The following is a 2,280-nucleotide window of genomic DNA, read 5'->3' on the forward strand; positions in this document are numbered from 1 at the left end:
GAATTCTTGATCTGACGCTTTGTAGTTCGTGGGAAGAAAGTCTCTGATCAAAACAATGTGCACAGCGCTTTGTTAGAAGGAGCCGGTCGCTTCTAACTTTAATTAACTGCTTGGGCTGCAGTCTGTACGTACTTATAATGAATAAATGAAAAACCAGTTGTAACTCAGTCTGAGTCAAAATCACGCGATTCTGGATTTCTATTGTGGCCAATGGTAAACAGAAAGAAAAACGCGCTGAATCTTTCTTCTTGCAAGAAAGAAGTCGTGGTTTCGGACGGTCCGATGAGAGAGTGCCTCTTTTTATGTCTGTTCCCGCGTGGTTACAGAAGCCAAAGAGGAAGTATGGCAGATTTCCAGGTCCCTTATGGAGTCGTGGAGGAAGTGACGTAGATGATCCCGCCCAGGCGTGACGTTGGTCAACGCGGAAGTGGGTTGATGGGATTTGTAGTTTCTAGACAGACTGTGGTTGTACTTACACTGTAGAACAGGATAAAGCGGCTAGAGATAATGAGAACGGGATGAGAATTTTAGTTTGACAGAACAGATGCCATTCATATGTGAAGTGCAAGTGCAATACAAACTTTTCAAACAAGTGACTCCATTTATTGTGATGTTTGTGACTATTCATACACAATATGAATAGTCACAAACTATATGAATTTTATTACGGAAACGACGCCTTTAAAATGTGCAACATGACTATATGTGTAAATAGATTAAATGTCTTTTGCATATTCGTATTTTACAGTTAGCCAAGTGGATGCACATTTGCGCGATATGCGCACCAGATTTGTAAAGCTACTAAAGCGGAAATCTGGCGCCCCTGCATTGACATTGTCATACACAGATATGAAGATCGTCGAGAGATATCAATTTCTGCACCCCCACATCTAGAAAAATAGGAAAACAGCTACACACACCGTAAGTACAAAAGAAGATTTGGTATATTGCTTCATGTGTTAAAAATTCATCCAATTTATCTTATTTTTTTTGCAAAGGTTTCAACTTTTCTTATTTGCTTGAAGTTTCCTGGTGTACAGCCACGAGGTAATGCTGCTGCTGATGAGGGCGATGATGATGATGATGACCAGACTTTTCAGGGGACTCAGCAGCCGTACCACCAAGTGGGTCAGCAGAGTTCAACAAGTTGTCAACAAGGGGGTCAACAACCTTCCACTTCTCAGTCCCAGTCTAAAGGCAAAGGAAAGGGGAAACATAGAGTACCCCTACTCCATCCACTGTCTGAGACAGCGATGAATTGTCTGAAGCAGAGGTAACACAAATCCTTCAAAATATTTATATTCAACATGAGAACTGATATTTTGTAATATTGTTTTATTTGTTCCTTTTATTTGTGTGTTGCAGATTTTGCAGCAGGCCCAGAACCTAATTTCTAACATCAGAGCACCAACAAAGAGCAAGCATGAGAGAAGGGTTAGGGACTTCTGCAGATATATGGAGTCAGAGATACTTAGAGTACCCGAATCATCATGGGATGAGTGCAGTTTCACGATAATGAATATAATCAGAGGGTTTAAAACTGCCCAGCAACATGCATTCCACCAGGTAGAGTAAAACACATATTTCTTATCAAAATAATTAGTACAGATTCATTATATATATATATATATATATATATATATATATATATATATATATATATTCAATAATTTTGATAACTATCTTTTTTTCACAGAATTATGGAAGCCAGTATCAGCAGCATGGAGGGTATTACACACAACAGTGTGGCACTTTCCAACAGCTGCAACAGCCTAGCACCTGCCAGCAGTCGCAGCAGTCTTGCACATTTCAGCAGCCACAGCAGCCCGGCACATTTCAGCAGTTGCAGCAGCCCAGCACATTTCAGCAGTCGCAGCAGCCCGGCACATTTCAGCAGTCGCAGCAGCCCGGCACATTTCAGCAGTCGCAGCAGCCCGGCACATTTCAGCAGTCGCAGCAGCCCGGCACATTTCAGCAGTCGCAGCAGCCCGGCACATTTCAGCAGTCGCAGCAGCCCGGCACATTTCAGCAGTTGCAGCAGCCCAGCACATTTCAGCAGCCTCAGCAGCCCGGCACATTTCAGCAGTCACAGCAGCCCGGCACATTTCAGCAGTCGCAGCAGCCCAGCACATTTCAGCAGCCCAGCACATTTCAGCAGCCACAGCAGCCTGGCACCTTTCTGCAGCCGCAGCAGCCTGGCACCTTTCTGCAGCCACAGGGTGCTCAGGATGGTACTGCCTACCCCCAGATCCCATCAGTCAGCAGTTCAGTGTTGAACAC

General features: G+C 44.0%; 1 long non-coding RNA gene across 1 annotated transcript; it reads left to right on the forward strand.

Moving 5' to 3' along the window:
* Window positions 1–1,055: 1,055 nt before the first annotated feature.
* Window positions 1,056–1,800, forward strand: LOC132872977 (uncharacterized). Its single transcript, XR_009651514.1, has 3 exons — window positions 1,056–1,273; window positions 1,366–1,566; window positions 1,697–1,800. It is a non-coding gene; the product is annotated as an uncharacterized LOC132872977 (long non-coding RNA).
* The last annotated feature ends 480 nt before the right edge of the window (window positions 1,801–2,280 follow it).

Source organism: Neoarius graeffei, chromosome 2, assembly GCF_027579695.1.
Source record: "Neoarius graeffei isolate fNeoGra1 chromosome 2, fNeoGra1.pri, whole genome shotgun sequence".
NCBI lineage: Eukaryota > Metazoa > Chordata > Actinopteri > Siluriformes > Ariidae > Neoarius > Neoarius graeffei.